We start from the raw sequence: 12,924 nt of genomic DNA, 5'->3' as shown, positions 1-12,924 counted from the left end.
TTTGTGCACAAATACGTTGAAAAATAGAGCATTTTCTATTTTTTTTTGAGTGACCGAAATGCCCGCGCAAAATACAGAAATCTCAATGAACCCATTGAAATCGACGGGTTCTATTCTCTACGTATTGCGCAAATATGCCCGTGTGAAACCGGCGCATTTCAGTGCTACATCAGTGTCTTCATCTGGGCCAATAAAGGCACCGCAGCGGCACCAAAACGTATTTTCTTTGCCTTCTGTCAAGCGCGCCATTTCCCCTTGGTTTTAAAGCATCTCTTGGCAAACAGCAGTGTTTGTTCATGGCAGGAAATAGCCCAACCTTCCGGTCACGCCAAGTGCGACTGAGCTACTTAAGTTTTCTGTCAAGGACTGACCGAAAGTCGGAATAATGGCTCCTACAGACGGGCACATGTGCCGGTACGCTCGCCGCCACTGAGCATATTTATGCATGCAGCGGTCAAAATGTATTGCAAGAATCACACTAGTGAAAATGAAATCAATGGCGTCAAACGTGATGAAAATGGAGTCATCTGTCTAAGCCCTAAAGTGGCCGCGATACGGCTGCATTTCAATGCCTATTGTAACCCGTCCGTAATACAGATCTGTAATCCAGACGCGTCACAAGTGACATCACAGAAAAATAAGACTGCAAGTGTTTCCCATTGACTTCAGTATTGAGCGGTATGAGCGCGCCGTGCGCTGTCTTTTAAGGTCCAGTTGAAAACAATGAGCGAGGCGTTCCAAGGGAGCGCCAAAGATAGAAGATGCTGCCATTTTTTTTCTACAGATGAAAGAATAGATTTCACATTCGTGCGTGTTTTGTGCGCATTGCATGAAACTCGAACGAGAATATCGCTTGTGTGAATAAGCCCTTACAGTAGTAGTTACATCACAGATGCGAGCCCGCAAAGCTGGGAGATCCCTCACATACCTCAGGAGTGTCCCTCTTAGGTCGCCTGCACACGACCTGGTCGGAATCCGCATGCGAGATCCCGCAGCGGAATCTGACTCTGTGCTCGGCCGGTGATCCCTGCGTACCTGCCCGCCGTCTTTTAATCTGTGTACATGCACAGTACAGATTGTGCCACGCCATTGCTAGGCGATGATGTGGATCCCGCCACCTTGCCACAATGATGATTGCGGAAGGGTTGCGAGGTGGATGGCTTCCATTGACTTCAATGGAAGCCGTCCAGAATTGCAGCATGCTGCGATCTCTTCTCCGCGAGCGGAGTATCACCATCGATTTCCGCTAGTGTAGAGGAAATTGTGTTTTGCCATAGCATACCATGGGCGGCATTTGCTGCGGAAGGCGTATAAACAAAATGGGCATGAAGCGATCTTAAGCTCCTTCTAGATGAGCAAACGAGCCGGTGATGCCATTGCTGGTCGTTGGCTCTTGTGCAGCCTGTTTAGACAGGCAGATTCATCGTTAACAGAGAACCTTTCAGTATTGTTCTGTCTTTCGCATAATGAATGTGAAAGCCTGAAGGAGCGTTGGTTTAACGGAACTAATGATCGAGCCAACGATGATTTTTATGCCAGCATAAAATGGACGACGAGAGAGAAGCGCACAATTCTTGTTTGTCGTTCAGTAGTTGGCTCACATTTAGACTGAACAATCATCATTCACTTTCGCTTGTTTATACAATTTTTGGAACGATAATCGTTCCGTCTAAAAGCCTTAGCGGTCACATGATGTAGTCACCTGACCACTGTGTTCTTAAGCCCCTCCATGCTGGGTAATTCACGTTTACATTATGGTGAAGTCCCCTTTAAGTGCAATATATTATAATGCCAGATCTGCTGAATTATTCTGCCAAGCATCGCCAAAATGTACCGTAGCGTTTGTATAATAGCTCATTAGAAATAATACAGCAGACTCATGTCAGTCGTGAGGGAAGTGCTTCCCCATCTTCTCCCGTCCTCTTCAGTGCTGAGTATATCTCTATGTACTTCGGTAGTTGTCACTCAAGACAGAAGAAGACAGAAGTTGCATCTTCTTTTAATATCATGGAAATGCAAAAAAAATATTTTTTGTGCTGTTTTGGCATCCCAGCTCTGTGGATAGTGGCATAATTATAGTCCGAAGGGGCCCACAACAAACAAAATTACTATTATTGTTGCTATGGTAACGTACAGGCAGAGCCAGATGAAGGGCAGCAGAACATCTTAGAGGAGCAGATAGGTGGCAGCCAATTACTGAAGGAGGCTGAGCTTGGAAGGAGCCTATAAAAAGGATGACAGTATCAACAGGAGGCTCCATCTAGTGGCCATTAGTAAAAAAGGACAGCTCTTGGTCCAGTAAATTTTGGCTTGTGAACTCTCTTTTGGTCCTCCTGTTCTTTAGCTTGTGCCTGCAGGGGACTATGCGCCTAATGACGGGCTGATGGAAAAACCATGCACTATCCTACATCTATGTGACCTCTACTTTAATTTGTTGTCCTTGAGCTTTTAGTCTTATTTTATATTCCTCATTTGTTGTTTTTTCATTTTTGGTTATTACCAACTTATAGGGGTTTTGCAAAAGTCAGAAAAAAATGACTGAAGATGGCACAAAATTGCTAATTACGTCGTATACACTAGTCATATATTCCACAGGTCCCGCCCCTGCACTCTTAGGCCGAGGAAGGCTGCCTGTCCACGGGCGATTGTTCATTGCGTTACCCGTGGCGATAATCCGGCCGCGGGTAATGCAGTGAACGCTAAACTGTCTCCCCTCACCCGACTATATCCCGACCTTAGCATATACTCACTGGACCCAGGCCGTTTGAACGGGCACACGAACGGGAGATGCAGCTATGATGGCTGCCTCTCGCTCACAGGATTTTTGTTCGTGCTGTGGCTGTGACACGACCGACTGAAAATCACCTACGCTCGTGTGAAAGAGCCCGCATGCAGACATGACTGTTAGGCCTCTTTCACACAAGCTAAAAAATATCGCTACAAAACGCATGTATGTGAAGCTCATGGTTTCCAATGGGTTCTTTCAGGCTACAAAACATCGCTCATGTGAGAGAACCCAATGGAAACCATGGGCTTCACATACATGCGTTTTGTAGCGAGATTTTGTAGCCCGTGTGAAAGAGGCCTTAAGGACAGCGATTGGCTGAGCAGTCACATGTACAATGAATGGCACATGAACACTGCAGCAGAGCGGGCAAGTAATGGCTGAACTAGACCCTGAGGACATCTGATTGGAGTATGGCTGAGGCTTTGACCTCTGTGTATTTGCAATGCTGACAGCTTGTCCCCGCCTAACTGAACGGTCAGGGTGCCGAGCGACAGACCCCAGTCAATCAACAACTGATGACCTATCCAGAGGATACCTCATTAGTAGTATTCTCCCTTGAAGACCCCTTTAATTTTTTTAGTTTGAATTATGTGTTCTGTTTTGTTTTAGATAGGAAATATGCCAGGTTTCCAAACTGAAGAGCAAACAAGGTGCGTATTAGAGAACAAAAGTGATGGTGACCACCAGTTTTGCCTAAAAAACTAGCACAGTACCAAATGGATAAGGGTGTATTCAGATAACCGTATATCGGCTAGGTATTCACGCCAGCCGATATACGGCGTCTCTCTCTGCAGGGGGAGGAGGCTGGAAGAGTTGGGAGCAGTGCTCTGAGCTCCCACCCCCTCTCTGCCTCCTCTCCACCCCCTGCACTATTTTCAATGAGGAGAGGCGGGGCGGGGGCAGAGCTTATTTCCAGAACTTAGCCCAGCCCCGCCTCCTCTAATTGCAAATAGTGCAGAGGGGTGGAGAGGAGGCAGAGAGGGGGCAGGAGCTCAGGGCACTGCTCCCGGCTCTTCCAGCCTCCTCCCCCTGCAGAGAGAGACGCCGTATATCGGTTGGGCGTGAAAACCCAGCCGATATACAGTCATCTGAATGCACCCTTAGGCTGATACATAGAAGCCTCAGATATAAGGTATGTCAGGTTTTTGTGCGTTATTTTTTTTCCTAGAAAGATATAAGTATTGTTGATTTGCTGTACCCAGCATATACGCTGTTTGAATATTTACATTTAAGATATTAAACCCCAAGTGCAAAGCCTAATAAATAAAAAACTTTACAAAATATGATGCGTTAAACTTTTGAGACTGTTGTTGATTATGATCTCTTAAAATGTTAGAAAAATCAGATCTCATCAAGATTGCATTCTGTTTTATTGAACCTTTATTATCACCTTTCTGATAGTAGCATAGTTGTGCCTATTTGCACAGTAGAATGGTATAGTCCATTGCCTGATCTGTCCATATTAATGGACATAAGTCATGTGACCCCTGGTATTCAAGTGCAATGCTTACCACTGTAAGGTACAGCTGACTACTCTCAAAAAGACATAGTTAAACAGAAAAATACAGATCAGGACTGCAACGTTTATTTGTCATTTATAATGTAGACATAATCTGAAAAAATTCCATGGACTACTTTTCCTGTTGTTTACTCAAGATGCTGGACAATCTATTAAACGAATAGCGACCACTTATCTGTGAGTGTGTGTGTGTGATTCTTATGCTCCACCCACTGGTGACATCATTGAAGGTCCTACAACATATATAAAACACAGAGTCTGACCGACAGAAGAACAACACAGTTAGGGCTCTTAAAAAGGGGAGGACAAAAATAACAAAATGAGAATACAACTAAACCGCTATTATGTCAGACGTAACTCAGCAGTCCTGACAGAACACACTGACGTACCTCCACCACAGAGATCCGGTGGGCTGTATAGCATATATTGGACACATGAGAGAGACTTGATGGAAGGGAAGGGGGGGGGGGGGGGGGGGATCTGCAACATTTTATGTTTTTGTCAAACAAGAAAAGTGATGAAAATCTAAATAAAAATATTTAACCCCTTAGTGACCAAGCCTGTTTGCGCCTTAACGACCAGGCCAAATTTTGCAAATCTGACATGTGTCACTTTAACATGGAAAAACACCTGAAAGGTTTTGCATATCCAAGCGATTCTGACATTGTTTTTTCGCCATATGTTGTACTTCATTTAGGCGGAAAAAATAGACCAATAGAATTTGTGTATATTTATTAAAAGCGGCAAAATCGGGAAAATTTTGAAAAAAATCGTCATTTTTTCACATTTCCAACTGCAATATCTCAAATATGTGCAAACATAATCTAGAAATTTTTGCTAAGATATATATTTCCATCCGTTTACTTTGGGCGCACATTGGAAAAACTTCTTTCTTTTAACCATTTAGGAGACGTACAAATTTAACATTACTTTTCAGCATTTTGAGGAACACTTTGTTTTCCTACACCAAGCCAAGATTGGAAAGGCTCATAGGTGTCAGAATGATAGATACCCCCACAACTACACCCCTTAACGTATTCACTGAGGGGTGTCATGAGTATTTTAACCGCAGTTTTTTTTTAGGAGTCAATGCAATTTAGAAGAGAAAAACTAAAATTTCATATTTTTGCAAATATGTCATTTTAAAGACTGGACTTTTTTCTATAGTACACATGAAAAGGAGGATTTGCACCCCAAAATGGATACCCCTGTTTGTCTTGTGCTCAGAAACATACCCATTGTGGCCCTAATCTTACGTCTGTATGCACAATGGGGCCCAAAATGAAAGGAGCCACCAGTGCCTTTCGGAACAGAAATTTAGCTTGAAGGAGATTTAGGCCGCATTGTACACTTGTAGAGCCCTTGAGTGACCAAAACGATGGAGAACGCCCACAAGTGACCCCATTTTGAAAACTAGACCCCTTAACGAATTTATCTAGGGGTACGATGTATTTTTTGACTTCACGGTTTTTGAATGAATCTAAGCAAAGCAGAAGGAAAAAATTAGGATTTTCATTTGTTTGGTAATTCTGTCATTTTAAAAGCAGTTTTTTTTTGTACAGCACATATATGAATGAAGACTTGCCCCCCTAAAATGGATACCCCTGTTTGTTCTCTGTTCAGAAATATACCCATTGTAGCCCCAATCTTCTTAGAGGGCGCATGGCTAGGCCTATAGTGGATGGAGCACCCGTTTGATTTCAGAGCGCAACTGAATAAATTAGAGGCCTCATTGCACACTAGTAGAGACAATAAACTGCCAAAATAATAAAATGCCCCTCACAAGTGACCCAATTTTGACATCAAGACCCCTTAGCTAATTTATCTAGGGGTGTACCGAGCATTCTGACGCTACATTTTTATTTTTTTTAATAACTATAATGCGAGTGAAATATAAATGTGATTTCATTTTTTTCAAGCAGGAAAAACTGGGGACACGGACTAATAAAAATAAAATTGATTCCCTAAAAAGAACCCCCCCCCCCCCACACACACACCCTTTTGGCGTTTCTTATATGTGAAATAAAATTAATAATGTAAAACTGTATGGTAAATTTCAAAGCAGGGGTAATTACAAAGGCCAGGGCGGGACGGGCACGTGGGACAATAAAAACGCGTATCTCTCCTCCTCCCTTGCTTGGTGCAGACGCGACACTTGTTTGGGGGGTATTTTTTGCCTGCAGTCTCAGGGATGGGATTCATAAAATGGCGCTCTGTGAGCCTTCGCACCTCCTCAGATTGCAATGCATCTTGTAGTGCGGTGGTCTCAAATAAAAGATTCTCTATGAGCGCCTCCTGAAACTGGAGGAAGCTCAGCGTGCCACTGGACGATTTATAAATGACGTGAGCGTTATAGGTAGCGATCTGTATCAGGTAGATCACTACCTTCTTATACCAAGCTCGCGTTTTACTTTTTACAAGTTAGGGCTGTAGAGCCTGGTCTGACAGATCGACGCCCCTCATGAATTTATTATATTCTGTGACGCAGACCGGTTTAGTTTTCTCCGCTGCAGCCCCCCTCTCCCTAACTGTAACGGAGGTGTCTGCATGCACAGTGGACAGCATAAAAACATCCTTTCTGTCACGCCATTTTACCGCAAGCAAGGGGTCATAGGCCGGTGCGTAAGATGCTCCTTTGTCTACACGCCTGGAAACCAGGGGTTGTGGGAACCTTACCCTATTTTTGCGGATAGTTCCGCAGGCCCCTGTACCTGCGGTGTGTAACGTTTTATAAAGGGGGATGGTCGTATAATAATTGTCAGTATAAATATGGTACCCTTTCTTTAAAAAAGGGCCCACGAGCTCCTACACAATTTTTCAGTTAACGCCAATATCTTCAGCACAGTTGGGGGGATTTAATTGTCGATCCCTGCCCTCATAAATAAAAAAATCGCAAGTATAACCTGTTGCGCTCTCACAGATTTTATATAGCTTAACGCCATATCTTGCGCGTTTTGAGGGAATGAATTGGTGAAATGATCAACGGCCTTTAAAACTCATGAGCGACTCGTCCACCGCCAGATTTTTTGAGGGGGTATATTTTTTTTTAAAGGCGTCTCTTAGAAGTGATATAAGGGGCCTTAATTTGCCCAGTCTATCATACGCCGGGTCACTTCTCGGGGGGATTTGGGCATTATTGGCGAAATGAAAAAAACGCATAATATTTTCATATGTGCGTCGGGGCATTATTGACGCAAATACAGGCGTTGCGTGAATGGCGCTCGTGGAGCAATAGGACCGTATTAATGACTTTTTTACAAGTCCCATTAGTAAAACAAGTCCCAAAATTTTTTTAGCTCAGGGACATCTATGGCGGTCCACATCGCTGAATAAACCGACGTGGGGTGCGTGCTCACGTATTGTCCAGCGTATGTATTCATCTGCTGGATAATTAACTGCAGGACACCGTCGGTAATAAATACATTTAAAAAATTAAACGGTGTAAAATTTGCGACGTCCAGATTGACGCCTGGAGCCGCTAAAAATTCTGGGATGCGGGGCGCAAATAAACTTTCGGAACTCCACGCAGTGGCGGGCGCTGCATTACTGGGCCCCGCTGCCCCAACGACTTCCTCTACCTCCATAGCGCTAGAGGCAGAGTCGTCACTCTCAAAAAAAAACCTCCTCCTCCTCCGACTCACTGGTAGCATCGCTACCGGAACTTGAAGCGATGAGCAGTGCGTACGCTTGCTCAGCGCTGTAGCGCCTACGATCCATTTTATTTTAAAAAATTTTAATGGCTGTAGACAAAAAAAAAAAATAGCCCCCAAAAAAGCGGACAGGGATATAATGGGGTAATTGGGGTATGAGGGAAGGTGAAGGCGGGTAATGGCGTTTTTTTTTTCTTCTTTTTTTAACTCTCTATATGGCACACGATTTTTCTCAGCTATCTCTCTCCTGTCACAAATCTCTCTGAGTGACAGGAGTGAGATACCAGGACTAATGGTGTGCCATATTTATTAAACAAAAGACATGGGTGGCTGTGATAGGTGTATCACAGCCACCCATATCAGCAGGGACCAATCACTTTGGTCCCTGCAGGTTACTAAGCCAAATGCCACTTTGGCTTTGGCTTCTACTGTGCATGCGCCGCCATTTTGTTCGGCGCATGCGCAGAACAGGGTAATGCCCTGTGCTTTTGGGGGACCTTAGGGGAGCATTTTCGTCTCCCCTCATGGATCGGATCCATGAGGGGAGATGAAACTCCAACTTTTAAAAAACTTTTTTGTGATCGCCGGTATCCGCCAGATACCGGCGATCACGGGCCTGGGGACCGCACTCCGCGGTCCCCGGTGATACCTCCTGTCTCCCGGCTACTGAAGGTAGCCGGGAGACAGGGGATTTTTAAATTTCCCGGTGCTTCTGCGCATGTGCCGCCATTTTCCCTTGGCACGCATGCGCAGAATCTCGTGGCGGCTCCTGATTGCCGGGGGACACCGTGGATCTGATCCATGAGGGCAGCTGAAACATTTAATTTCTTAAAACTTTTTAACACTTTTCCTTGATCGCCGGTATCCGTTGGATACTGGCGATCACGGGCCTGGGGACCGCTCACCGTGGTCCCCGGTAGCATCTCCTGTCTCCCGGTTACCTTCAGTAGGCGAGAGACAAATTTTAAATTTCTCGCGCCGCCGGGCCTTCTGTGCATGCAGCTGATGTAATGTAGCCTGTCGCGCATGCGCAGAAGACCGGCTTCGGGGCCCGGAGGACCAGGTGAGCGGGGAGCAGTGCGGCGGATGGGGGTGAGTAATTTAAGCTGCCCTGATGGATCCGATCCATCAGGCCAGCTGAATCTTTAACTTTTTTCCAAATGTTTTCAACTTTTATGCGATCGGCGCTATTGATTGGACAGCGCCGATCGCATTGCCGGGTGTGTGTGTGTGGGGGGGGGGGGGTCCCTGCAGCCCGGGATGACAGCTCTATGTTGTCGGCTACCTGCGGGCACCGACAGCATGGAGCTGTCACGTCCAGAGCCCACGTCGCTTTATTCTCTGCAGGACACGTTTTTACGTCCTCAGAGAATAAAGCCCACTTGGGCAGGACGTAAAAACACTATGGGCTGGTCATTAAGGGGTTAATGTAAAAAAAACAAACAAAAGAAACACACTCCAAGAGGTTTGCTGATTTTTATTTTGGCCCCTGCCTTCTGCCAAATTGTGCAGGCCTGTTCTAAACATTCTTCAGCGATTTCATGGCTTTGCAAATTATCACCAGTTTATGTGAAACTTCTGTCAGTTTGTTACTAAAGATGAGCGAACACCAAAATGCTCAGGTGTTCGTTATTCGAAACGAACTTCCCGCGATGTTCGAGGGTTCGTTTCGAATAACGAACCCCATTGAAGTCAATGGGCGACCGGAGCATTTTTGTATTTCGCCGATGCTCGCTAAGGTTTTCATGTGTGAAAATCTGGGCAATTCAAGAAAGTGATGGGAACGACACAGCAACGGATAGGGCAGGCGAGGGGCAACATGTTGGGCTGCATCTCAATTTCACAGGTCCCACTATTAAGCCACAATACCGGCAAGAGTGGGCCCCCCCCCAACAACTTTTACATCTGAAAAGCCCTCATTAGCAATGCATACCTTAGCTAAGCACCACACTACCTTCAACAAAGCACAATCACTGCCTGCATGACACTCCGCTGCCACTTCTCCTGGGTTACATGCTGACCAACCCCCCCCCGCACGACCCAGTGTCCACAGCGCACACCAAGTTGTCCCTGCGCAGCCTTCAGCTGCCCTCATGCCACGCCACACTCATGTCTATTTATAAGTGCGTCTGCCATGAGGAGGAACCGCAGGCACACACTGCAGAGGGTTGGCACGGCTAGGCAGCGACCCTCTTTAAAAGGGGCGGGGTGATAGCCCACAATGCTGTACAGAAGCAATGAGAAATATAATCCTGTGCCACCGCCATCAGGAGCTGCACACGTGGGCATAGCAATGGGGAACCTATGTGCCACACACTATTCATTCTGTTAAGGTGTCTGCATGCCCCAGTCAGACCGGGCTTTTTAATTCATAGACACAGGCAGGTACAACCCCCTATTGTGAAGTCCCTGTGGACCGACAGCATGGGTGGCTCCCTGGAACCCACCGGCGGTACATAAAAATATCCCATTGCATTGCGCAACACAGCTGAGGTAGTAATGTCGTGCTTAATGCAGGTGGGCTTCGGCCCACACTGCATGCCCCAGTCAGACTGGGGTTCTTTACAAGTGGAAACAGATGCATTTACAACTCCCTGTGGACCCACAGCATGGGTGGGTGCCAGGAAGCCACCGGCGGTACATAAAAATATCCCATTGCATTGCCCAACACAGCTGAGGTAGTAATGTCGTGCTTAATGCAGGTGGGCTTCGGCCCACACTGCATGCCCCAGTCTGACTGGGGTTCTTTAGATGTGCTTTCAGATGCATTTATAATTCTCTGTGGACCCACAGCATGGGTGGGTGCCAGGAAGCCACCGGCGGTACATAAAAATATCCCATTGCATTGCCCAACACAGCTGAGGTAGTAATGTCGTGCTTAATGCAGGTGGGCTTCGGCCCACACTGCATGCCCCAGTCAGACTGGGGTTCTTTACAAGTGGACACATGTAGGTTACACTCCGTGTGCACCTACAGCATGGGTGGCTCCCTGGAACCCACCGGCGATACACAAAAATATCCCATTGCATTGCCCAACACAGCTGAGGTAGTAATGTCGTGCTTAAAGGGGTTGTCCCGCGGCAGCAAGTGGGTCTATACACTTCTGTATGGCCATATTAATGCACTTTGTAATGTACATTGTGCATTAATTATGAGCCATACAGAAGTTATAAAAAGTTTTTTACTTACCTGCTCCGTTGCTGGCGTCCTCGTTCCCATGGAGCCGACTAATTTTCGCCCTCCGATGGCCAAATTAGCCGCGCTTGCGCAGTCCGGGTCTTCTGCTGTTCTCTATGGGGCTCCGTGTAGCTCCGTGTAGCTCCGCCCCGTCACGTGCCGATTCCAGCCAATCAGGAGGCTGGAATCGGCAATGGACCGCACAGAAGAGCTGCGGTCCACGGAGGTAGAGGATCCCGGCGGCCATCTTCACCGGTAAGTATAGAAGTCACCGGAGCGCCGGGATTCAGGTAAGCGCTGTGCTGTTCTTTTTTTCAGTCCCTGCACCGGGGTTGTCTCGCGCCGAACGGGGGGGGGGTTGAAAAAAAAAAACCCGTTTCGGCGCGGGACAACCCCTTTAATGCAGGTGGGCTTCGGCCCACACTGCATGCCCCAGTCAGACTGGGGTTCTTTACAAGTGGACACATGTAGGTTACACTCCGTGTGCACCTACAGCATGGGTGGCTCCCTGGAACCCACCGGCGATACACAAAAATATCCCATTGCATTGCCCAACACAGCTGAGGTAACGTCAGCTGTAATGCAGGTGGGCTAAAAATTCATTTGCATTTGATTACACTGTAGGCGAGGGCCCACAAAAATTGCTGTATTAACAGTACTAATGTACATCCAAAAAATTGGCCATGGCCAGCCAAGAGGGCAGGTGAAACCCATTAATCGCTTTGGTTAATGTGGCTTAAGTGGTAACTAGGCCTGGAGGCAGCCCAGTTTAACGAAAAATTGGTTCAAGTTAAAGTTCCAACGCTTTTAAGCGCATTGAAACTTTTAAAAATTGTTCAGAAAAATTATTTGAGTGAGCCTTGTGGCCCTAAGAAAAATTGCCCGTTCAACGTGATTACGTGAGGTTTCAGGAGGAGGAGCAGGAGGAGGAGGAGGAATATTAGACACAGATTGATGAAGCAGAAATGTCCCCGTTTTGGATGGTGAGAGAGAACGTAGCTTCCATCCGCGGGTGCAGCCTACGTATTGCTTACGTATCGCTGCTGTCCGCTGGTGGAGAAGAGAAGTCTGGCGAAATCCAGGCTTTGTTCATCTTGATGAGTGTTAGCCTGTCGGCACTGTCGGTTGACAAGCGGGTACGCTTATCTGTGATGATTCCCCCAGCCGCACTAAACACCCTCTCCGACAAGACGCTAGCCGCAGGACAAGCAAGCACCTCCAGGGCATACAGCGCTAGTTCAGGCCACGTGTCCAGCTTCGACACCCAGTAGTTGTAGGGGGCAGAGGCGTCACGGAGGACGGTCGTGCGATCGGCTACGTACTCCCTCACCATCCTTTTACAGTGCTCCCGCCGACTCAGCCTTGACTGGGGAGCGGTGACACAGTCTTGGTGGGGAGCCATAAAGCTGTCCAGGCCCTTAAAGACTGTTGCACTGCCTGGGATGTACATGCTGCTCGATCTCCGCACCTCCCCTGCTACCTTGCCCTCGGTACTGCGCCTTCTGCCACTAGCGCTGTCGGCTGGGAATTTTACCATCAGCTTGTCCGCAAGGGTCCTGTGGTATAGCAACACTCTCGAACCCCTTTCCTCTTCGGGAATGAGAGTGGGCAGGTTCTCCTTATAGCGTGGGTCGAGCAGTGTGTACACCCAGTAATCCGTTGTGGCCAGAATGCGTGCAACGCGAGGGTCACGAGAAAGGCATCCTAACATGAAGTCAGCCATGTGTGCCAGGGTACCTGTACGCAACACATGGCTGTCTTCACTAGGAAGATCACTTGCAGGATCCTCC

Source organism: Eleutherodactylus coqui, chromosome 12, assembly GCF_035609145.1.
Source record: "Eleutherodactylus coqui strain aEleCoq1 chromosome 12, aEleCoq1.hap1, whole genome shotgun sequence".
NCBI classification, from domain to species: Eukaryota; Metazoa; Chordata; class Amphibia; order Anura; family Eleutherodactylidae; genus Eleutherodactylus; species Eleutherodactylus coqui.
This window is presented reverse-complemented; position numbering follows the sequence as displayed.